We start from the raw sequence: 24,700 nt of genomic DNA, 5'->3' as shown, positions 1-24,700 counted from the left end.
GGAGGCTGAGCGGGTGTGAGAGGGTGAGCCGGGGCTCCCTCCAGGGCCTGCCTTTGCAGCCCCAGCCAGGGCTCACCTCCAGAGCATGCCTCACCTTCGAGAAAAGTGGGAATTAAGTTGAGAAGAGGGTGCTTTTGCCTAAAGGTTCTTAAAATGAGCTCTTTAGCATTTCCAAGTACTTAGAATTCATGTATTTATGTACATAGACATATGTATATTTCTGTGTATCGTCGCCTCTTTCCAGAAAGGGTATTAAAGCTGGAATGGTGTCATATACTCTTCTTTTCTCCTCGCAATAGTTACCTTAGGCTTATGAAGAACACAAATGTGCTGGCTGCCTGAGCCAAGACCGACGAAACAATGCTGCCCAGAAGGCATGGAAGGACATCTGGCCATGGCCTTGAGGCTCCCGGGCACAAGTTCTGAGTCACCCTGAAGCCTGTAGACAGGCCTTACCCCAGAGCTGGAGGAAGGTGGCACAGCTCTGGAGCCAGAAGAGTATTTGGGGGCCCTGGCAGAGGGTACGGTGCTCGGTAGGGTGCAGCCCGCCTCCCGGCAGGGGCCCCTCCCCCTGCCAAGAAGCTCAGTGAGGCCCGTGTAACCCACTGCCTGCACAAGGTGAATGGGCAGGACTTCCTTGGCCACCTGACCTTGAAGGCAGTTCTCTGCACACATGCCCTCTTTCCTGCGGCCTGCACGGGAGCTCTTTGCTGGATTCCTCCAGTATGTGGGGCACAGGACACATGCTGCTTGGCACCTTCAGGTGCATGCAGCAGGTTCTGGAAGCCACAGAGGGAGGGTGGCCTCTTTGAGGGCAAGCCTCATTCCTCATCTGGAGCTGCCCACAGTTACCATGGTGAAGGCCCAAGTCCACAGAGGCTCTGGCCGGGACTAGACTGGCCATCTGGTTTACTTTGTGAATACTATGTGCTTACGGGCACACCTCACTCTGAAAAGGCAGAGTCCTTTCTAAAGGGTGATGTCATTCATTATGTCACTTTTTGAAGGAGGAGGGACATTTCTCAAATCTGATTCTGAGATCTGAGCAGTGTAAACTTGGGGGGGGGAGTTGCAGAGTGGGCGCTCCCAGTTTATATAGAGGTAGAAGATGACAAGATTGCCACTGAGGGTACTCTTGGGGGCTGGGCTGGAGGATGGTGCCCTCTATGTAGAAACAACGGATCCAAAGAGGGTACTTGAAAACTTGGATCCTTTGGGCAAATGTATGGGTCTCTCAGATAGTGACTGGGCTGGATTAGGGCCTGTGAACCCTGGAAAAAAGTGAGGTATGTTGGAGCCATTTCCTGTGCTGGCAATTCCTGTACTAGGAGACAAGGGAAGACCAATCGGTGAGGGAAGGGGGGTGATGTCCACACTTTGACTCCGCCTGTGACAGAAGACTGTGGCCCCTGGGCACTGGTGCAGTGTTGACATGGTAACAGAAGGATTAATGATCACTCCTTAGTGATCCCTTCCTCTTGGACTTCTTCAGATGCCAAACCTTGCAGGACCTGAGTTTAGTTTCTTTTTTTTTAGGAAAAAGTTGTTCCTCATAACCCATGATTTCAATAGGAGCCAATAGAGAAGGGGGTTCAAAAGGCAAATGCCATGTTTGCTTACATTAGTAGCCACCCAGCACCATGGGCTGTGGGTATCTCACTGGAGTGTACTGAACTCCTTGTTGACTGTTGGCTGTTACTCTGTTGGAAGGAGATGGAGATGGCTAGGTGTCGGCCAGCCCACACAGCTGGGCAAGCCTCAAGCACCCCTTTCCCCTGGAACTAGATCTTGGCCAAAGGCCGGTGAGAAGCCTCTCTGGCCCCCTTTATCTGGCCTTTTTGATGAGAAGGCCCGGCTAGAGAGACCACAGCCCTTCTTGGCCTGGAGTACAGCTGCTGGCGAACCACTCCATCTCTGCTTTGCCCGGCTTCCCCTGGATCCCGTTAGCAAGGGCACCTTCCCTTCCCATGCAGGAGGCAAACCCTAGTCCTTTCGACAAGACCAGAGGCGTGTGCTTCTGAGAGATAGAGATGCTAACAAGGAGAGTGGAAGAAGCCAAAAGAATGATTGCTCAATTCAGTACCCTTTTCCAAGTACTAGCTTCCTTCTCTTTGAGGTGGATTAAAGGAGCCTTGAGCTGCCCCTTGTGGCCAAAGTGTGCTACGACTCTGGTCCAACCTTCTCTGACAGGATGCATTGTACACATAGCTAACAGGAGGCATCGTGGAGACAGGCCTGGGAACCAGGAAAGGACTGGAGGAACTAAGGATGGTTGGTTTAGAATAAAGACAATGTGCAAGGGTCAATCTCTGTTTAAATATGTATGTATGTATGTATGTATTTATTGTTATTTTTAATGTTTTATTTATTTCTGAGAGAAAGAGAGACATTGTGAGCAGGGGAGGGTCAGAGAGAGAGGGAGACACAGAATCTGAAGCAGGCTCCAGGCTCTGAGCTGTCAGCACAGAGCCCGATGCCGGGCTCGAACCCGTGAACCGTGAGATCATGACCTGAGCCAAAGTCGGACGCTTAACTGACTGAGCCACCCAGGCGCCCCTCTGTTTAAATATTTAGAACACGGAAGAGAAGGTATTTATTCTGTGGAAGATAAGAGAGCAAAATTGGGACCAAAGAGCAAGTTAATAGGAAGCAGATTTTTGCCTCAGTATTTAAACTACCCCCCACCCCCGACCCCGCCAAGGAGATATTCAAGCAGATGTGTCTGACCACATGGCGGCGCTCTGGGAAGGAACATCCTGGCTGCAAAGCTGCCCATTCTCGCCATCCCTTGTCACAGGCTTTCCAGAGCAGCCCTATTTTCAATATTCACCTGTGACTATACACAGTGACATGTCCCAGAAACACCCGTATACCCACATTCACTCCACACCCTCTTGAAGAAATCTTGCCTTTGGAAATAGAATAAGGATGTTCTATCCTGACTTGCGGTTTGTAAAACAGGGGCCAGGTGTTGGAGTTTCCTCCAGCTCTGAAGGTCTTTAACCCCACATTTACCAAAGGAGATGAAGTAAGCACTTTAGATCACCTTGGGGACCTGGTGGCAGAATGGGAGCGAGAAGCAAGGATCTGACTCCTCTTTGGATGTTAGCTGAGACTTTTACAAATTCTGCCTCAAAGCAGGGTGGCTTCCCATAAGATAAAAGAACCATCTCTTGGTGTAGAATCGGCTTTCCCTGTTTAGTTCCGCCTGCTCCATTCTGCAGGCCTCCCCCTCATCCTCTCTTCCCTTTAACACATCTCCATAGTGACGGTTTTCATCCGCTATTCGGGATGCCCCTGCTACAGCGCGAGATGAGACAGAGCTCACTTCAGGGTTGAGCTGGCGTTTTTCCGAGACAGACTGTCATCTGTGTGTATATCCACCCCTGGCAGGGACACACCCTGGTGTAATCTAACGTCTCTGCTCTGGTTGTCTATCTGGAGAGTCCCCTATTGCCTTAGAGGCTGTGTGTCCTAGAGGGCAAGGAACAAGGACTCATTATCTAAATCTCCAGGCAGCTAATAAGGTGTTACACCCAGTGGGCGTTTGATAGATATTTGGCATTTGCTTCTCTTCTTCCACGTGGAATCTCAAGATTCCGTCATCCAGGGAGGCAGTTTTACCTGACGTTTCTCGTCCAAGCTCAGCTTCAGGAGATAAGGCTTCAGAAGGGAAGTCTGTCTTCCTACATACGGCTCTGTTTTAAACTTAATGTGTGTATTTGAGTAGCTGTATACCATGGTGATGGGTGCTGTAGGGGGAGAGAGAGCGAGCAGGGAGGCGGAACAGAGAAAGGGAGCAGACCAAACACCAGGAGGGATGGAAACAGTGTTTTGTGACACCGATGTTTATTTTGAGCTGGCAGTATTATTTATCACGTCCTCCGTGCACACGTGTGTCCCCTGGGAATGTACACACTGTTTGCTCCCTTAGGCACTTATATTCTCTGGGCCTCGAGAGGAGGAGACACGTTGCCTTTGGCATGTAAAGATACACATCACTGTCACCACTTCCTATGTTTGTGTGTCATTTGACACTGGTCGGTGTGCAATCGTGCCAATTACTTCCCTCATGTGAGCCTGTGTCAGGCTGGCTTGGATTCAGCCTATGTTTTGATGAATCTGAGATTCAGAGACTACCTTGTCCAAAGGCACGTGGAAAGTGAGTGGTCAGAGCTAAAGTCCACCTGCTTCCTAGAGTAAAGCCCCCTTATGCTAAGACCGGGCTGCGCAGCGATGGGAACTCGGGGCAGGCTGGATCAACCGCTGGGTCTGGGGCAGGGTCCAGGTTGGAGTGAGCTGCATGGGGTGGTTCGAGTCACAGGGAAACAGCTAGAGCTTCTTCATGGAGCCCACAGAAAGTGGGGCATTGTCCTCAGAAGGAATTTTGCTAATTTTATGTCTTGAGACAATAGGAAGTGTAAGCTGCAAACGTACCCTGTGTCCAGACTGACAGCCCTTGCAGAGAGCTCCCTGCAGCACAAGGGAACTTGGGTGTTGCCGCCTACCTGTCTGGTCTAACCCACACCTGGGCCTGAGACGTGCACGGCTGCTGGCATCTTGCCTCAAGGCAGACGGAGCTGAATGAGACCCCTCTGCTCCCACCCTCTCATCTGGCCAGTAGTTTCTTTCCTTCCTTCTTTTCTTCCTTCTTTCTACTTTCCTTTCTTTCCTTCCTTCCTTCCTTCTTTCCTTCCTTCCTTCCTTCCTTCCTTCCTTCCTTCCTTCTTTTCTTTTCTTTTCTTTTCTTTTCTTTTCTTTTCTTTTCTTTTCTTTTCTTTCTTTCTTTCTGTCTGTCTGTCTGTCTTTCTGTCTGTCTTTCTTTCTGCCTGCCTTCCTTCCTTCCTTCCTTCCTTCCTTCCTTCCTTCCTTCCTTCCTTCCTTCCTTTCCGCTTAACTGATTGAGCCACCCAGGCACCCCATGGCCAGTAGTTTCTACTTTGCCAAATATGACCTATCCTTGGAGGCCCAGGTCGAATGTTTTCTTGACCCCCCTCATTCCCTGTTATTGAGAGTGAGCTCTCCCTCTTCTGACTGCTTATGATACTACTAGTTTGAGCTAGGGTTAGTGTAAGGTCAAAGGTCTCTCAGTTCAGAGAAAGCCCCCAGAAGTTGGGATCAGCCAGGTTCCCCACCCATTATAAAGGGTAGTCAGAACTGGCCTCCTACCCACCCATCTGAGCTATCCCACCCCTCTCCCCCATCAGTCCGTAGAATAAGAGGATTAAACACGGAGAGGCTCTTCACTCTGTTCCTTGAAGCCAAAGAAGGGGGCAGGGATCTAAGAGAATCAGAAAAAAACAGGTGTCTGCAAAAAGAGCCAGGCATTGTGCTCCCAGATGGTTGTTTGCGTGGCCCAATGACTCGATGACTCATTGATCTGATCTCACAGTTTGAAGTAGGGGCAAGGGGACGGGAGGGAGAAGATGCCAGAGGGATACTGTGGGGCAGAGAGGGCCCGAACCCCTGCTGCGTTGAGGCGTGTGGAAGATGGAGCCATGTGGCCTCGCTCCCTTAGATTAAGGAGACCCGTGTCTGTTACCCCTCCTCCTTCCTGCTCAGGCGCTAGGTCCTCTCTCCACTGGGTGATACCGCAGCTCAGTTCAGCTTAACAAATGGTCGTCAAACACCTACTAGGTGACAGGCACTGTGCTGGGGATGACAAAGGAGAGCAACGCAGAGCTCTCTTGTCGACAAGTGCCATCCTGCAGGGAGATGAACAAGAAGGGAACTTCAGTGTAATGTGATGAGTGTGCCCTGCAGACAATGTCTCCCTGGAGCTCTGGATGACACCTCTTTGTTCCTGGGAAAGTTGCTCGAAGCCACACACACACAAAATCTATAGACTTCAGGGAGAAAACAAATCTCTGAAAAAGGATTTAAAAAACCCCCACAACCACTTTATTATTATCATACTCAATAAAATCAATAATAATTCTTAATCTCACCTAATACTAGAGTTCAGTTTGCTCTGATTATTTCAAAACTCTGTTCGCAGTTGCGTTTGGTTGTAGGTATCTTAAGTCTTTTCTAATATGTAAGAGAATGTCTTCCTTTTCATTTTTATCCATGTTATATGTTGGTGAAACTGGGTCAGTTGTCCTGTGGAATAACTAGGAAGACTGAGAAACAAGGTTTAAGATGTCTTTGTGGCCCTAGGCTCTATCCCACCAGGGATCTTCAGTCAAAGACTGGGGTTTAAAGTCACTTGAAATATTTCCCCATGTGATTCTGAAATCCACTTGATACATTGTTAGTTTCATTTGCCTCAGTTTGTGTTTGATGGATAAGCATTGCCTTTTCTAAAGATGATTTGGTTATTTATTTATTTATTTTATTTTTTATGTTTTTTATTTATTTTTGAGAGTCAGAAAGAGACAGCATGAGCAGGGGAGAGTCAGAGAGAGAGGGAGACACAGAATCCAAAGACAGGCTCCAGGCTCTGAGCTGGCTGTTAGCACAGAACCCGACATGGGGCTCAAACCCATGAACCGTGAGATCATGACCTGAGCCAAAGTCGGATGCTTAACTGACTGAGCCAACCAGGCTTCCCGATTTGGTTTTTTTTTTGTTTTGTTTTTTTTTTTTTACAAATAGTTTATTGTCAAATTAGTTTCTACATAACACTCAGTGCTCATCCCCAAAGTGCCCTCCTCCATGCCCATCCCCCCCTCCCCCCCACATCCATCAGTCCTCAGTTTTTGTCAGCATTCAAGAGTCTCTCATGGTTTGCCTCTCTCCCTTTCCCCCACCATTTCCGCCCTTCTTCTCCCGCTTGTTCCTCCGTCAAGTTCCTCCTAATCCTCCTATACGTGCAAACATATGATATTTGTCCTTCTCTGCCCCGATTTGGTTTTTTAATACTGCGAAATATCTACATGACCAAAAGTCAAAGTTATAAAAAATACACAAGCGGAGAAGTTTAGCTTCCATGCTCATTCAAACTGCCGTCCTTTTACTTCCTTAGAGATCACGCTTTTTCATGAGTTTTGGCTTTATTCCTCCATTGTTGTTTATATGCACATATACTTGCAATTCCCCTTCTTTTATAACAAAATAAACAGCACACTTTGCTTACCCTTTGGACCATGTATTTCTGAAGGCCATCCTTATTCCTTTTTACAGTGGAGGATCACTTCTTGTATGCACATTCCAGAATGTAGTCAACGAGTCCCCTACTGATGGGCATTTGAGTTGTTTTGTGTCTTTGGTATTACAGATAGTGCTGCAGTGAATAACCTTGAACCTATGTCATTTCACAATTTTGGTAGATATATTTGGGGTAGGCTCCTAGAACTGTGATTTCTGGGTCGAAGGGAAAAGGCTCATGTACTTTTGCTGGACATTACAAAACTCTTCCCACAGAGATTGTTTAATTTTAAATTCTCATCAACAATGCTGGAGAGTGACTGTCCCCAGATACTCACCAATAGAGTATATTATCAAATGTTTGGACTTTTGCTGGTCTGAAAGATAATGAAAAATAATGAGTAGTTTAAATGTACAGTTCTTTTGTTATGTGCAATGGTGAACATATTTTCATTTGGTTTCCATTTTCTGTGAAATGCCTATTCATATCTTTTGCCCATTTTTCTATCAGGCTATCTGGCTTTTTCTTCTTTGAAGTTCTCTGACTCTTAAAGATATTAGCCCCTTTTCTGTGATTTATTTTACCAATTATTTCTTCCAGTTTTTCACTTGCATTTTGATTTTACTTAAGATGTTTTTATGTTAAAAAAAGATGTTTTTATGTTACCATGGAGTCAAATTTATTCATCTTTCTGGATTTTGCCTCTCCTCGTTTATAAAATTCTTCACCCGTTTTTTTCTGCGATTTATATTTCATCTTTACATTTAGATCTTTGACTCATTTAGAATTATCCTGGTGTTTAGTGTGAGAAATGGATTAAATTTTATCCCTTTCCATATGGGTATCCAATTGTATGATATGTGAATTATATCTCAGTAAAGCTGTTATTAAAAGAATTATCTACCTATATGAATGTTTGGAAGGCTATATCTTAACACTTAAACCCTGGTTGGCTCTGGATAGTGGGATTATGAATGGTTTCTATTTTCTGTTTTTTTCCCCTGTCTTCCCTGTTCCATTCTCCTGTACTCAGGAAGACCTTCTTTCTATGTTATAAATTTCAGAAGACTGGAATATGTACTTCTGAGAGGATATAATAAAAAACGTTTTTTGAAGACGTTTGTCCATAATCCATAGGGGCAGTCAAACAATAAATATTTGAGTGTCTACCGTGCACACAAAACTGTGCTATCTGCTAGGGGAAATATCAGAAAAAGTACAGTCATCTGAATAGACATGTCTAAGAGTCAAGTCCAGTAACCTGGAAGGGAGTAGGGGTCATTTAAAAAGACAAATGAATAGTAGAGACATGCAAGATCAATAATTCACAGGAAGGAGAGATCTCCATGGGCAGGGGTGACCTGGGAGGCTTCAGGGAGGAAGTGCCTTTCAGTTGATCCTTGGAAAATGAATAGGATTTATTATGACAGGGAGAGAAGAGAGACACAGCCAGACAAGGACAGTATTGTGAGTACAGACAAAGGAGAGCCCCTGAGGGTGTTCAGGGGACCAGGTAGGCGAGGCTGATCAAAGAGGGTGCCCCTGGAGCATCTGGCACAGTTCACTGCGAGCAAGGAGCAAAGCCCTCTGCTCCTGCAACTGCGTGAGGCTGTCTTCAGTCACTGAGACTGGGAGCCTCTCTGAGGACCCAGGTCCACGCCCTGGCCAGGGGGCCCCTTTCTGGTGGCGGACTGCTTGCAGATGCTGAAGGAGACCATCAAGGTTTGGGTTTGAGTTTGCTTTTAATCATTCCACTCTTGGCTGGCACCCGTGGCGTGAGGACCCCCGACCCCGCACCCGGACACAGCCGGCCCTCCGCGATGGGAACACAACAGCTGGCTGGCAGGGCCCAGGCAGGGAAGCGCCAGGCTCGGATGGCTTCTGCTTAGAAGGTCTCTGGGCACGAATCTCCCCGTCCTCCAAGTATCACATAAGCAATGGGGGGAGGAGGGGAAGGACAGGCGAGTGTAATGGCCTACGACGGCCGCCTCGCTGCCGGTCATACAGCCTCATTCCTTAGAGTGTTAAAGTGAAAAAAAAAAAGACGCCCCAGTTTCCACTTTGATTTGTGTGTGCGCGGCTGGCAGGGGGCAGGAGACCTTTGCGGCTCCCCCTCTTCTGTGACTCCGAAGCCACGTCTAGGCCCCGAATCCACATCTTTTCCTCCGGGCCGGCCCTGCGTTGCCGAGAGGCCTCTTTGCTCCACGCTGTCCCACTTTCAGGGCAGGGCAACCCTTCTGGTTTCAGACAGTTCCTATCTATGTCTAACCTAATGCTGTCATGTGGTAGAAATAGAAAATACCCGAGTACCACCTTCCTCCCCTTACACACAGACTCTGCTGTTGCCCCCCTCAGAAGGCCGCGTGGTGGGATGAGCCTCGGGTCCGATGAGCCCTGGCTCTGTCACTACCAGCTGGGTGGCCTCAGGCAGGTGGCTTAGCTCTGAGCCTGTTTCTGTACCTTTTCCTGGTTGTAGCTAATAACACCGGCAAAGTACCCGGCTTGTGAGCAGAACGTTGCAAAATTAGTTTCTTCGATATATTCAAAAGCCTCTATTGATGTAGCCCGCAGCCTCCTGCGTTGTCAGCCCCTAACCGTAGCCATCTGTTTCCAACATTTTAACTACTCTGCCTCTTGGAGCGTGTCGCTGTCCACTAAGGCACTGAGCTCACCCAGAAGCTTCTTCTGAGCCTGCACACGGGAAGTAGTCCGTTCCCGGCCAGGGTTTTCTCCCAAGAACTGGTTTCTAGGCCCAAGGAGGGGCTGCTCGTGGGAGGCAGCGTCCCCTGGACATTGCTGGCAGGACAGAGTGGACAGAGGTGCCTGTGTTTGCAACCTTGTCCTCAGTTACCTGATGTCAGTCTCCACGGGAGTTAGCAGAAGGCGGCTCCGATTTCAGGGTACATATTTCTATCTGAGGTTGAGCCGTCCGTCTTCTCCCTCCACGGACCTGCACCACATCCTCCCGGCAATAAGTGACCCAGCCTCCTTGTGGAATGGCCTTCCTGGGTACAAGAACTGGGGCAATCCATGAGGGAGAGACGAGGCTCTTGTGACTTAAACAGGACACACATAGCTGGTCAGGAGCCAAGTCATTAATGCGCCTGCTGACTTCCCTTTGGGAGAGGTCAGCAGCTGCTTTGCTCTCATCTTCCCTCCTTTCTTTTGTGTCTGGCCACTGCTTTGATAATCAAGATGGCGGTACGCAGAAGCAGGTACCCAAGTACCCCCCCTCCCGTAACTGCATTTCAGGGTCTCTTTCCTCCTCTGTCCTGGGGCAGCCACCCTCGCACCTGTCTTCAGGCTGCCCTCCGCCCCCATCTCATTTTCCCTGGAGCTGGTTTCAGCCATGGTTTGACCCACAGAACGTCTTTGCGTCTCACTATTTCAGCCCCGGAGTGTTAACAAACGAACTGAATCGACGTTTCCAAGCTAAATGAGGGAAGACCACAGGTACTCTGGGTTCTCTGTTGAGTTCCCTGTGTAGTTTCAGTCACCTTATCCCTGACTTTGTGATTCTGATGTTAGAAATTTCCCAGAAAGCAGGAGATGCTTTAGGGCCAGTGGGTCATTCAAGTACCCTCATGTTACGCTGGATACCACGTTCTCCATTAAGTAAAAACAAAATGATGATGGGCACATGGGTCGCTCAGTCGTGGTTTCGGTTCAGGTCATGGTCTCATGGCTTGTGGGTTTGAGCCCTGTGTGGGACTCAGTGCTGTTGGTGCAGAGCCTGCTTGGGATCCTCTCTCCCTCTCTCTCTGCCCCTGCACCCACTGCTTGCACGCATGCTCTCTCTCTCTCTCAAAATAAAGAAACTTAAAAAAAACTCTACAAAATTATGAGATGACCATCATGCTCATGGGCAATAAACTGAATCTTGTGCACTGGTGATTGGGACCAGTCCTATAATCAAGTCTCACATAATCAAGATTATCTGATGCCTATTTGGTGATATTATTTTATACTTTCTTCCAGCCCTCATTACAACTAGCCATTGAGGAAGAGTATCTTTCAATTTGACTTTTCTGTGATAGTGTATAGCTTCTGATAAGTCATAATTTCTTTCTCCAGACTGGAGAGTGGTGGTTTTCAAAGTGTGATCTGGGAAACAGCATCAGCATCACCCGGAAACTCATCAGAAAGGCAAATGCTCAGGCCCCACACAGACCTCTGGAATTAGAAATTCTGAGGCGTTCCCAGCAGGGGGTGTTAGAACAAGCCCACCAGGGAGTTCTGATGCTCACTCAAGTCTGAGAACCGCAGGTAGGGAGTAACTCAGTAACCAGTTAATAATCTGTTATACCTGCTCTAGCTCAGAGCAGGTCTGTCCCTTTCCAGGAGGCTTTCCAGAGAAAATAGAATTCTTGTCAACGTGGTCTCTTCCCTAATCTACTGAACTTGTTTTGCCTGGAGTAGTGAGGGGAGGTGGGGAAACGGGAAACAGTCTTAAGAACGGCAGGAGATGCTCTGAGAACCCTTGGAAGAAGCTTGCTCAGCTCAGCTCAGCTGAGGGCTGTGAGCAGAAAGTGCACCTGGGATTAAGTTCAGCTGAGTTTAAACTGAGCCAAAACAGAGACACGGGCACCCATCATGCCCCTGAGGGCCACTGGGCCCCACCATCCCGGGAGTGATCTGCGCGTCTCTGTTCATCAGTGGGGAGAAGAAGAGCTGTGTACACATTGTTAATTGGTGTGTGGTGTCTGACTTTAAAGTAAGTCTTGAACAGGCTTTGTAATCACAGGATGGCCTACAAGGGTCCAGCCTTTCTCTTGACTAAGAGGTGATTAATTAGGTATTGTATTGGAGTGACTTCTGCCAAGAAGAGGTGGTTAGGATCATAAGAGTTCGCACGTATGTAGTGTTTCTTGTCCACATGACCACACCAGCTGAAGAAGCCCGGTAAAATCCCAGCTCCCTCACTGCAGTGGCTACTCATGACCCTTCAAGAGAGGTACTCTTAGCCTATTTACAGATGGGGAGACTAAGGCTTAAATTGTTGAGTCATTTCCTGTTAGAAAGGGACAGAATTGGTGCTTTGATGAAGCAGCCTCAAAAGCCCACACGTTTCACCACCATAAATTTCATGGGCCAGAATCTTCCTTCATTAGTTCTCTATGAAATCTCAGCTTCTCTGCTCAATTCCATTTTCTTGTCTCTCTCTCCCACTTAGCCTCCCCCGTCTTCCTTAGTTTGCTGCCGCTCTTTTCTCCACCCTGACTGAATGCTTTGCTCTTTGGGGGTCTCTATGGGCTACTCTTTGTCTGATCCATCCATACTTAACCCTAACAAATGATCAGAGGCAGAAATTTGTATTAAATTTTTTTTTAAATTTTCTCGGGCTTAAAAAAACCCGATAGGTTTTGAGTAATACTTATTTGCTGAATGGAGAACCAGCAAGTGGATCCCTCTTAGAGGTGATAGTGTTGGGGTGGGGGTGGGAGTGGATATTGTAAGTAAATCAGCAGTTGTTGGAGCCCCAGGGCAGTAATTCTCAAGTGAGTTTGGATGAGCAGGCCACACCCCTCCAAGGGGTTGCATTTGAATCTGAGCCTGGCTGTATCAATTCTTCTCTCCCACCTTGATCCTTAATCCCCCAGGACAGGGGTCAGGACAAGCGGCCTTCTCAAGAGCCCCACAGCAATACTTAAGGGTAGGCCAGTTTGAAGGGGGCTCCTGGGTGGCTCAGTCAGTTAAGCATTTAACTCTTGATTTCAGCTTAGGTCATGATCTCATGCGTCAGACTCCGAGCTGAGTGCTGATCCTGCTTGTGATTCTCTCTCTCTCTCTCTCTCTCTCTCTCTCTCTCTCTCTCTCTCCCCCCTCCCCTCTCTCTCCTCTTCCCTGGCTCTCACATGCACGTGCTTTGTCTCTCTCTCTCAAAATAAATAAACTTTAAAAAAAAAGAAAGATAAAAAAGGTTAGGCCCATTTGGGAAAGGCTGGGTGGAAGGAGTAAACTCTGGTTCTTTTATTGCTTTGCCAAATCACCTATTTCAGAAGCTTCCTCTGGAGACCCTGAGGCTGGACTCCTAGGACCAAACCTTGAGAACACTGCTCTCAGAGTGGATGCCCTTAAACTTGAGATGGTCTCAGAATTCTCCCAAGGCCTGTTAAAACACAGACTGTGGGCCCTGCTCTCAGGGTTTCTGATCCAGTTGGTCTGTGACGATGTTGGGGAACTTGTAGAATTTCCCTGGGTGACACTGGTGCTGCTTGCCTCGAGGCCACACTTTGAGAACTACCGTGCTAGATCCTTCCATTGCATTTAAGAGTAAATTGGCCCTCAGCCCAGACCAGAGAGACCCTTCTCTACCTCAAGCTAAGATGTGTAACAGTCATACCATCTGACATGGCCGGGCTGTCTCGTAAATCACCAGGCTTCTTTAGTCCAGAGCTCTGCTCTAGCTGGGGTCCTACACAGGTTCGGTAAGGTCCTCCGCATGTTCTAGTTGCTATTAACACCAGGTGTTAGGAAACTCAGGCCCTAGGATTCCAGGACCCAGACACTACTTACAACCCAGACGCTGACTTTGTGAATGACCACAAGGAAGTTATTTCTCTCTCCCGGGCCAAATGTGACATCTGGCAGAGATGAAATGAGAGCATAAATTCAAACACGTTCAGAAAAAAAATCGAAGCTCAAGGTATCAATACTGGCTATTACCTTCAGTCTCTGACTGAGAAGAAGATCATGGCTTTTGGGTCTTGGTTTTTTACTAAATTGTGGGGTGACGTGGAGCCAGTGGTCAGGCCTCCATTTCTTCATCAGCCAAAGGCAAGGATTGGCCTGGGTAGTCTCAAAGGTCACTTGTAGCTGGAGGATCATGGGATTTCGTCCCAACCCCAGCACCTGAGATTGGTTTCATTCCTCTGTTGGCTTATACGGAGATTTGTTTCTTCAGATTGTAATGTAGGTTGGAGCACCAAATATTCCATTTAAAGTGGAATGTGTGAAACAAGTAGGAAGAAAAAGCATCAGGGTCATTTGACACAGAACAAAAGCAAGTGAAAACAAAAAGTAAGTACAACGTGGCCGTGAACCTCTGTCTGTAGACTGATCCAACTGATCTCGACCACAGCAAAGCCTCAGGGATGCGCGTGAACACAGAACAAAGGGAACCAGGTGACCTGGCAGCACGTGGGTGAGTGAGTAGGACTTCTCCCTCTCTTTACACAGGCTGTACACGTCACAAGGCTCTGAGTCTCACAGCTGGCCCGAGAAGGAAGGCAGGGCAGGCAGCAGAATCCCTACTTCCCCAGAAGGAAACTCTGGCTCTGAGAGGTTATATGAATTTCCCATGGTCCTCTGGACAGGACTTAGTGCGGGATCAGCTCTTTCATAAAGCGTGGAAGGTGAAGAGAATGAGGGTCTCTTTCTGAGTAAACCCAGAGAGGTACTTGGATCGCCAGCAGATCCTCACCGACCCTTGGCTTGCACTCCGGGTGGAGGGAAGTGAAACAAAGAACTAGATCTGGAACAGAATCTCTGCAAACTTTGCTATTTGCTGGTCATTTGCAAGTTGCATTTAAAATTGTCTGCTGATTGCTTTAACATTCATTCTCACTGCTATGCTTGTTGTAAGCTCTTCCATTTGTGAGGGAGGGAGAAATGTCCCAAGGCCACCATCTGGGTGGGAGCAGCGGGCTTTTAGACAACAAAGCCTGGGGGTGGGGGTTAGGGGCCTGCTGCCACATCAGCCTTAATCTGGGGAACAATTTTTGGTTGTTGAGGAATGATATGACAATCAGGGAGACGTCATTAGAGAACATAAAATATAAGCAGCTTTGAAAACTAATTTGTGCAGTGTTTAGGGACTGACAGTGAGGTGGAATATTCAGCCATGATCAACTGATGCGCAATTGTATTCTAATTGTCCGTTTACTTGTCCACACCCACTTGTCTGCACCCAGATTAGAAGGCATAATTGGGTGGGGCCCATCTTTGTCTTTTCACCAATGTCATCTCACTTTTATTAGGGCTGGCATTTACTAATTATTTACTGAATTAAATTACTGAATGCAATTGACGCGATTACAAATTATTGCAAATATTCAAATTATTGAATTATTGATGTAGTTAAATTAACTGAAAAACGGCATCTTTGGGATAACTTGGTTTCACCTTAAACCCATTTTGTAACAAAGCAGGGATAGTATGTTTAATGAATGAGTGAATAAATGAGTGAATAAACCAGGGATGAACACAGTGAATGGAACAGGCAAACAAGTACATCAGTAACCTCTTGACGTGTCCTGGTGGATGGAGGCCCTGGACATCCCTTGCTCTAGAGCCTTTCAGGCTCTGCAGATGTCTGTAGTTGTCCAGCCCAATTTTAACAGAGACCAAAGGCACGAGGCTGAGATCAGTAGCTTGATTCGCCCAGGAGCCACTCGGTGTCGCCCTGCCTTGCAGTGCAGGCTGCAGCGTGGAACCAGACCCTAGTCAAGCCGTGTTTGCCTTCTCAGGGCTCATCCTGCCGGAGCCAGTTCTCTTCTTCCTCCAAGGGCACAGCCGTCCATGCCGCAGGTCCCAGGAGTGCAGTCCTGTTTGGATCTCACAGGACAGGCAGTGGGCAGTGTCCCATGTATCAGCTGTCCTCTTGATCTAAGTCATCACAGATCCTTTCCCGTGGCATTCTGCTCTGCTCTACTCTGTGGACAGTGGTTAGGACCCAGCTGACCTAGTCAAAGGGAATAGCCCTCCAAGAGGTGGAGACGGTCATAGTGAGAATGTCAGACATAACTGGAAGCCAGAGGAGAAGGCGTTTCTGCAAAGATGGGCCACCAATTCCTTCCTTCTGTAGGGTAGTTGTATATGTGTTAGATACCAGGCCAGGTGCTGTAGAAGATTAAATACAGACACAGATGGACACACATACACACACACACCTTTTCTTCTCCAGAACCTTACAAATGAGTGGAGGAAACCATACAAATGCACAGACATATGTATGCAATTTTTATAAAAATGATCATTTTTTGTTTAATGACTTGTTGATCCCTATACACAGCCTCTCTTACCCTTCTTTTCTTTCCATTAACCTTTCTTTCCTCTCTACCTTTATCTGATTGCACTTCCCAGCTCGGTGACTTTATACAGAATAGCAGTTCCTGGAAGGGTCCTGTGAGTCTGTGAACTACTGCTCCTGGCAATTGAAATACTTAATTTGTCATCTGAAAAAGGGAAGTCAGGAGTGCCCTAGAGCTTAGCTAAAAACCATAGTGTCACCTGAGGTCTGGAACTAGGTTGCCAAGAAAGGAGAAGGGAAATGACCCAGTAGGGTCAAGGTCAGCACAAGCTTCCACAAAAGGAAGCAGCTTTTTTTTTTTTTAATGTTAGAGAGAGAGAGAGAGAGCGTGCAAGAGAGCATGAGCATGGAAGGGGCAGAGAGAAGGGGAGACGGAATGTGAAGCAGGCTCCAGGCTGTGAGCTGTCAGCACAGAGTCCAATGCGGGGCTTGAACTCATGAACCTTGAGACATGACCGGAGCCAAAGTTGGATGCTCAACTGACTGAGCCATCCATGCACCTCAAAGGGTGCAGCTTCTTACCTCAGCTCTTCTGTAGCCTGCCTCTGCCTTCGGAAAGTCCTGTTGATTCTCGGAATATTGGTTTCTTCATTTGCAGCTTGGCCATAATATCTGTCTATCCACCTCACAGAGTTGCCCCAAGAATAAAATGGGTTAATATATATACATGAACTCCATCCTGAGCACACAACATTGTGTGCTGTGGCTGCTCATTTCTGGGGGACTCACCTTTCCTGGTTCACTGGAAAAGAGGTGAGATTGGCAAGTACCTAACATTCCATTGAACTAGAGAAGTGGTCTAGTGATTTCCCCCCAAATCATCCAAGGACTCAAACACCTTTATTAGGCATCCACTCTGGCATGACATAAATGATTTAATTTAATCATCTCAACAGTCACCACCCCCAAAGGAAATATTTTCTCCTTCCTTAGGCAGAGGGAGAAAGCAAAGCTCAAGAGTTGAGTATACCATGCTTGAGACCACAGGGGGATTGATTCCAACTCACGTATGTCTGACTCAAAGCACAATCATTTTTCACTGCTCCCCACTGACTCACAGCTTTGATGGATCTGGGACTGAAACCTAGGCCTTCCCACTAAGTCACCTAGACCCTATGTACTCAAGTAGGCCATGGAGAAATGCGAGAAGAGATGATGGGATCTCTGGAAAAGTTACGTCACCTCAGGACTGTTCTGTGGAGGTAGCTGAGGGCTGATGAGAGGCCTGTGTCCACTAAATGGGCATCACCATTTCATCCTCTCTGTCTCTCTCCAGTATCTACTTTGGATGACCCCAAAGCCAATGGTCCACAGAGCACATCTTCCTGGCCTCACCTACGTCTCTCGCAACTGCTCAACTGCCCTTCAGCAGTCAGGCCAGATGGACACTGGAGGTGGAACCCAGTTTGCGAACAGCTTGAGAGCTGAGCAGGGGTGGGCTGGGCGAGGGGCAGGCTTCACTCTACCTCCCTTCCTCCACACAGTGCTGCCTCCTCCTTCTGGCCTGCTTTCTGATGTCCCCAAGGCCTTTTCAAGTAGGGAGAGTAGAGGACAGAGTGGATGTGGCCAATCAGGAAATGACATCCTGTAATCAGGTCATCCAGGCAGTCCCTTGTTTAACTGGCTGGCTCTGAGCCTTTAGCCTGGGGATCAGTTTTGTAACAGGAAAGCTGACCTCCAGCTAGGCCACTCTGTCTAGATCCTTGTTCGATCTAAACAAGCACAACAGCTGTCTGGCAGGAGAGTGCTCCCTTCTGGCAGGTCTCCAGAAGAGGGCGTTGCTGTTTAGCCCAGGAAGCCAGCAGAGGGGCCTCGCCCCGCTTCTTGGACTGCTTAGGTGAACTGAGGGTAAGAGCCTACTGATGGATTTTCCTTGGGTACTGAGGATCCAGATTTTCTAGAGATGTGTAAAAAAGAGCCTCATGCAACTTACAAGAGATGCATCAAGTTTGCAAAATAGAAGATCATTATCCAAAAACCAATGTGCATTTTTACAACCAATCACTGTTAGAGAACACAAGCTTTTATTTTTTTATTTTTTTTTTTTTAATGTTTTATTTATTTCTAGGAGAGAGAGAGACAGCATGAGCAGGGAAGGGTCTCAGAGAGAGAGGGAGTCACAGACTCTGAAACAGGCTCCAGGCTCTGAGCTGGCAGTCAGCACCGAGCCCGACGCGGGGCTCGAACCCATGAACCGCGAGATCATGACCTAAGCGAAAGTTGGACGCATTAATCGACTAAGCTACCCAGGCGCCCGGAGAACACAAGCTTTTAAAGCTAACATCTAGGGGAGCTCATTTGGTTAAGTGTCCAACTTTGGCGCAGGTCATGATCTCACAGTTTGTGAGTCCGAGCCCCATATCAGGCTCTGTGCTAACAGCTTAGAACATGAGCCTGCTTTGGATTCTGTGTCTCCCTCTCTCTCTCTGCTCCCTCCTGTTTGTGCTCCCTCTTTCTCAAAAATAAACATTAAAAAAAGCTAACATATAAAAAAGAAACAAAAGCTATAAGGGAGCAGCATTAAATCTAATTTTATATATGCATGCTCATTATGGAGAAAATGATAAAACTTCACTTATTCAGGTATTCTTCATTAGATAAGGTGCTCATGATACAAAGATTCACTGTCATTTCAGTTCTTTTTTTTTTTAATGTTTATTTTTGAGAGAGAGAGAGAGCATGAGCAGGGGAGGGGCAGAGAGAGGAAGAGAGAGTGAATCCCAGGAAGGCTCTGTGCTGCCAGTGCGGAGCCCAATGTGGGGCTCAAACTCCAATTGTGAGATCAGGACCTGAGCTGAAACCAAGAGTCAGACACTAAACTGACTGAGCTACCCAGGCACCCCCATTTCAATTCTTCTTAAATTAATCTATAAACTCTATGTGACACCAAACTAAATCCAGGCAGGGTTTTGGTGTGTGTGTGTGTGTGTGTGTGTGTGTGTGTGTGTGTGTATAACCAGACAAGATTACTCTAAACTTGCTGTGAAAAAGCAAAGGGCCAAAATAGTTATAAAATTTTGAAGAAAACAACATGAGTGACTTGCCTTATAAGATCCTAAAACTTACTAACTTAAGGCAGTGTGGTGTTGGCCCAGAATGAGACAAACAGACCGATGGAACAGAAGAGACAACCCCAGACAGGTCCTGTACCTGTGAAGACCTGATACGTGACAGAGGTGACATGCAGATCTGTGGAGAAAGAGTGAATCATTCAGGCAATGGCCCTGGGAATTTTGTAATCCGTACAGGAAAACGAAACCAAAAGGACTCATCAAATTCTAGGTGAAAAAATTGAAAAGCAGAACTTTAGGACCTCTAGGAGCAAATACAGATAATATCTGAAAACACAAAAAGAATAAACCATAAAGAAAAGTAGTGGTAAGTTTGATGGCATTAAAATGTAAAGCTTCTCATCAAAAGATGCCATAAGGGAAAAATAAAAAATAGACGAGCACAAACTAGAAGATCTTGGCAGGGTGGCAGCCATAGGACTGTGTTGCTCAGTCTCCCTTCGCGGGAGACGTGCCTGCCAGGTGTGTGGCTGGAGGACAGCCTGTAGCCACTGTACCCTTGAGGTTCACCATGGATGTTCACGTCAGGGCTCTTGCTGGCTTGATCCCCACTCAAGACTGAGCATGGCTGGAGAACCAGAGCTGAGCCCTTCCTGCCCACTGTTGGGCTCGTTCAAAAGGCAAACTATCTTCTAGGGCTCATTATCCACGCAGTGGCTTTCTCAGAGCTGCCCTACCCTGAAGGCTCTTCCTTCCCAATCCTTTCTTTCTCTCACCTCCTTTCCAGATCTCAAGATCCGCACTGATATCTGAAGTTTCTCCCTATCCGCTTCCATCCCACACCCTATTACCCTTCAGAAACATTAGCCCCAGTAATTGTCTTACACTTTTATTTTTTATGTATGTTTGTTTGTTTATTTATTTATTTATTTACTTAGAGAGTGCAAATGGGAGAAGGGCAAAGACAGAAAGAGAGAGAGAATCCCAAGGAGGCTCCATGCTGCCTCTGCAGAGCCTGATGTGAGGCTCCAGCTCACAAACCTTGAGATCATAACCTGAGCTGAAATCAAGAATTGGAGGCTCAACCGACCGAGCCACCCAGGTGCCCCATCTTGTACTTCTAATTCCCTCTTAGTATCTGCTTCTTGGAGGACTTGAACAGACATAACCTATAAATGAGAAAAGACTGGTATCCAGAATGGGTATGAAAAATAAACTGTAGACTGATAAGATAAAAACAAACAATTCAATAGAAAACCAGGTGAAAGATATGAATGGACAGTTCACAGAAGGAATCTAAAAGGCCAATAAACACATGAAAACATACTCGACCTTACTAGTAGTCAGGGAAATGTAAATTACAGCAAACCAGATACCATCTTGTACTTGTGAGATTGGTGAAACATTGCCAAGTACTGGGGAAGATACGGAGCAATAGGAACACATGGTTGGTGAGAGGGTGAACAGATGTGGCCATTTTGGGTAGTAGTTTAGTAATTGTAGTACTTACTTAGTAAAGGGATGAGGACGTGCTCACTCATCAAGTCTGCATAAAAGAGTCTCTCATGGAGGTGCCTGGGTGGCTCAGCTGGTTAAGCATCTGACTTCGGCTCAGGTCATGATCTTGCAGTCCGTGAGTTCAAGCCCTGCATCAGGCTCTATACTGACAGCTCAGAGCCTGGGGCCTGCTTCAGATTCTGTCTTCCTGTCTCTCTGACCCTCCCCTGATTGCACTCTGTTTCTCTCTCTCTCTCAAAAATAAAGATTAGAAAAAAAAAAAAGACTCTCTCATGTGTGCACGAGGAGTCTTGTAGAAGAACATATTGCAGACTTATTTGAAAGAGGAAAAGAACCCAGAAAAACCTAAATGTCCACCAAGAGAAAAATGGATGAATGCCTTGTGGACTAGACATGCTACGGCACATCACACAGCTGTGAAAATAAATATGCCAAAGCAAAAATTTCCATATGGAATGGAAGTGAAAAGCTGAGTTTGGGCTGTGGAAAGTTCTAATAATATTTCCTTAAGGAAAGTTTAAAAAAAAACAGAGAAAGAGAGGGAGAGAAAGAGAGACTTGTTTATCCTCTGGTCTATAACTGAGTTGACAAGTTTGTTGACAGTTTTGACATAATTTGTCTTGGCCACATTAACTCTTGAAGGAGACTATGATTTTGTAAGTCTTTCATCTATTACAAGGAGATGGAAAAGGGTCATTGTTAATGATTTTTCCTCATCAACTGCTGAAGTTGCTAGAAGTTTGGTGGTATTCTCTTAAATGTCTGCCAACCTTTTTTTTTTTAATGTTTATTTTGAGAGAGAGAGAGAGTGAGAGAGATCAGCAAGGGGCAGAGGGAGAAGGAGAGGGAGAGAGAGAATTCCATGCAGGTTCTGCACCATCAGCAGGGCGCCTGATGTGGGGCTTGAGCTCATGAATCATGAGATCATGACCTGAGCTGAAATCAAGAGTTGGATGCTTAACCGACTGAGCCTTCCAAGCGTCCCAAATATCTGTCCCCCTTGAGTGGGCCTGGCATGCAGGAGTACAAATTGGAGGGGGGAGGCGTGCAGAGGGGCCTTTGGTACAGGAAGAAGTGAGGTAGGTGTGGGATGGCGGTGGAGCCCCCAGGTGTGCACCCCTGGTCTAGCATAAGGCTGAGAGCCCAGCTGCTTCCTCACGGGTGCCCTCCTGGAATGCTGACTATGTTGCAGGAATCCAGCTCTGGCTAGTGATGAAATTACAGATGGTAGGGTCCAGCCCTGCTTATGTGACCCAAGAGGGGAAACCTCTTTTCTGGATCCTTCCTGGCTTTGGAAAACCTCCCGGACCTCTTTGCCAGGGCCTTGTCCCTAATTGCCTTCCTGATCTGGGACCGACCGACAAGCACTGAACTGTTTCCTGGCTCCTCCGTGTTCACAGGAAAGTGTTCCTCCACTCATTTTTCCACCACACCTTCCAACTGAGTCAACGACAGGTAATACAGTAGCCCGCCTTTATCTATGGTTTCAGTTACCAGAGGTCAACGTCAGTCTGACAGCAGATGATCCTCTTTCTGACGTAGGGACAGAAGATCAATAGTTGCCTAACACTCTACATACATCACAACCCCTACATCCTTCACCTTGCTTCTTCTCATTCCATAGGCATTTTATCATCTCACACCATCACAGGAAGAGAAGAGTGAGTACCATGTATTTTGAGACGCCACATTTATATAAGTTGTATTCTAGTATATTGTTATGATTGTTCCATTTTATTATTAGTTATCGTTGCTAATCTCTTCCTGGGCCTAACTGATAAATTAAACTTTATCATAGCTATGTGTGTGTAGGAAAAAGCATAGCATACATAGGTTTCAGTGTGATCTGCAGTTGTGGGCATCCGCTGGGGGCCTGGGAATGTGTCCTCACGCACAAAGGGAGCTGCTAGGGCTGTACATGAGCTCCTGGTACCCAAAGGCTTTTTAATCAAAGGCAGTGTTACTTATTTTTAAAATCTGATTCAGAAATATTTATTGAGACTTACAACGTATGTGAGGACAACACAGAACAAGATGTCCTCAAGGCATGTAAAGGTCAGAGGAGAAGACAGACGAGTGTACAGGCAGTTATGAGTGGACGGAAGTAAGGCTGGGGCGGATGAGAGCTGGGCTCCACGTGTCCCCTGGAGGCGCTCTGACCTAAACCTGGAAGTCTGAGAAGGCTTCTGGGGAGAAGACAGAGCCACTGGGGCCCAAGTACCACCACCTCGCCAGGTGCTCTGTGTGGGGGTTGGGGTGCAGTGATGGTGACTATTAGGATGGTACAGAGAGAAGCTTCCAGACAAAGAAGATAGCCAGGAAGAGCTTGGTGGCAAAGAGCAAGGACAAAAGGAATCATATGGCCAAGACTGGTGTCTAGGGGGAAACACCAGTGTCAGGGAGGCGCAGTGAGAGACTGGGAAGGAAGGTGTCCTTTCTCGCAAGGGGGCCATGCGAAGAGGGGCCCTTCCCTTCCCTCTGCTTCTCTTTCTTTCCTCCTTCTCTCCCTCTCTTCCTCTCCCCCTTGTTGAATACTTCATGATTCGTCTATGCACTGGCAGCGCATTGGCGGCTCCAGATCAGAGAGGCTGGTGACAGGGGTGGAGGGGAAGAGGTGTACGGTTGGCGGACTAACCGCCCAGGTGGCAGAAAAAATAGTTTGTTCCCTGATCCTGGAACCTGTGACTGTGTCACCTTAAAAGCAAAAGGGACTTTGCAGGTGTGATTAACTTAAGGCTGTTGAGATGGGGAGATAAACCTGGATTATCCAGGTGGGCCCAAGGGAATCACAAGAATCCTTAAAAGATGGAAGAAGTTCAATGTTAGAAGGAGATGGGAAGATGCTGCGCCACTGTCTTTCATGATGGAGGACAGGCCAAGGGCCCAAGAATGCAGCAGCTTCTAGAAGCTGGACCCCATCACGGGGATGGATTCCCGCTACGGCCTCGGGAAGGAACGCCGCTCGGCCAACACCTCAATGTTAGCCCAGTGACACTCACTCTAGACTTGGGACCTCCGGGAACTGTAAGATAGTAAATGTGTGTTGTCTCAAGCTACTGAGTTTGTAGTAATTTGTGACAGAAACCACAGGAAATGGATATGAGCTGAGCAGATTCTAGAGCGATTTAGTAAGTAATTTGCTTAGAGAGAGGAAGTGGGGGAGAGGCCTCAAGGGGTTTCTCAGTGTGAATTGGAGAAGGGTGCTCATCCCAGATCGCCTTTTGACACATTAGGTTTACTCAGCGTCCTTGGGGGTTCAAGGTAAAGATGTCCGGTAAATAGTTGTCTTCCTCTTGGGTGCAAATGGGCAGATTTCTGTTCTGCCCTCCTGGATTCTCCCTTTGATCCCTGGTCATGCCCTTCCAGACACAGCAGGCCATGTATAGGGGCTTAAAAATGTTCCTGGGCTCCAGCTTCTACCATGGTAGAAGCTTCTACTCCTATGGTTAGGGATATTAGGGTCTGCACACAGCCGTATTCACATGGCAGCAGCTACCTTGCCATCTCAGCGAGGTTGACCCTCCTGGGCAGTCCCCCCGCTGGCCCAGGAAGGTGGCAATGCTAGCCAGCTGTCGGGGCCACTCCCCTGGCTTCCCTTCCCGCCAGCCCTCCTGTGTCCATTCAGTCCTGACCTGTTCTTACCCTAGCTCTGACTCTCCTGCTCGGATGTTGGCCCTGCAAGGAGACAGCCTTTCTGACTCTGCTCTTGGCATTTGAGCCTTAGCTAAATTTTATTGTTTCAGGATTAGAGGACCCAAGTCTCACTCCTCAGCTTTTGCACACACTGTCCTCTCTGCCTGGAATGCCTTTCTGGGAGAAAGCACCGGGTCTTCCTGCCTCACCTTTCAAAGCCCTTCGGCGGGGGTTTTGTACCCCGATGATAATTTCATTTTATGTATCACACGGACTGTAAAAGACCATAACCCTCTTTGTGACCACGAGCTCTTCGTGAACAGGGACCCTGATTTCTTTATTTCAGGATTCCCCAGCACCCAACAGGGTATGTGGTTCAATAAACATTTTTGTTGAACTGAACTAAACCCTTCTGGA

Source organism: Hyaena hyaena, unplaced genomic scaffold (assembly GCF_003009895.1).
Source record: "Hyaena hyaena isolate Hyena2069 unplaced genomic scaffold, ASM300989v1 scaffold_388, whole genome shotgun sequence".
NCBI classification, from domain to species: Eukaryota; Metazoa; Chordata; class Mammalia; order Carnivora; family Hyaenidae; genus Hyaena; species Hyaena hyaena.
Note: the sequence above shows the minus strand (reverse complement) of the source record.